General features: G+C 53.0%; 1 protein-coding gene across 1 annotated transcript in view; it reads left to right on the top strand.

The window, feature by feature from the left end:
* The first annotated feature begins 6 nt into the window (after positions 1–6).
* Positions 7–283, top strand: part of LOC119587434 (pancreatic triacylglycerol lipase-like) — a 63,913-nt gene continuing 63,636 nt past the window's right edge. The window contains exon 1 of the mRNA XM_037936165.1: positions 7–163. The gene's annotated coding sequence lies outside the window, so the exon portion shown is untranslated. The remainder of the gene's footprint in view (positions 164–283) is intronic.

Here is a 283-nt window from a genome sequence, read left to right as displayed (position 1 = left end):
CGCTTCGTAGCGCTCCGGAGTGTCCAACGAAAAGCAGGGCAGATAATTATGAGACAGATGGAAATTTCAACAAAGGGGGCGGAGCCAAGGACCCTCAAGCTAATGTGAGAAAGACAGGTTTCGGGGACGCCAGTTGCTCTGGCGCAGTCCCCGTGAGACGTTGGTAAGTTGCTCTCCTGGTTTTGCACGTTGCTCCGTCCCTAGTGTCATGGTTGTTTCGGTTTCCATTGCCAAGGTTATGTGACTGGGGGTTGTCACTGTAACCCTTGTCGGAAGTGAGGTG

The sequence above is a fragment of the Penaeus monodon genome, chromosome 22 (genome assembly GCF_015228065.2).
Source record: "Penaeus monodon isolate SGIC_2016 chromosome 22, NSTDA_Pmon_1, whole genome shotgun sequence".
In the NCBI taxonomy this organism is placed as follows: Eukaryota; Metazoa; Arthropoda; class Malacostraca; order Decapoda; family Penaeidae; genus Penaeus; species Penaeus monodon.
This window is presented reverse-complemented; position numbering and strand designations above follow the sequence as displayed.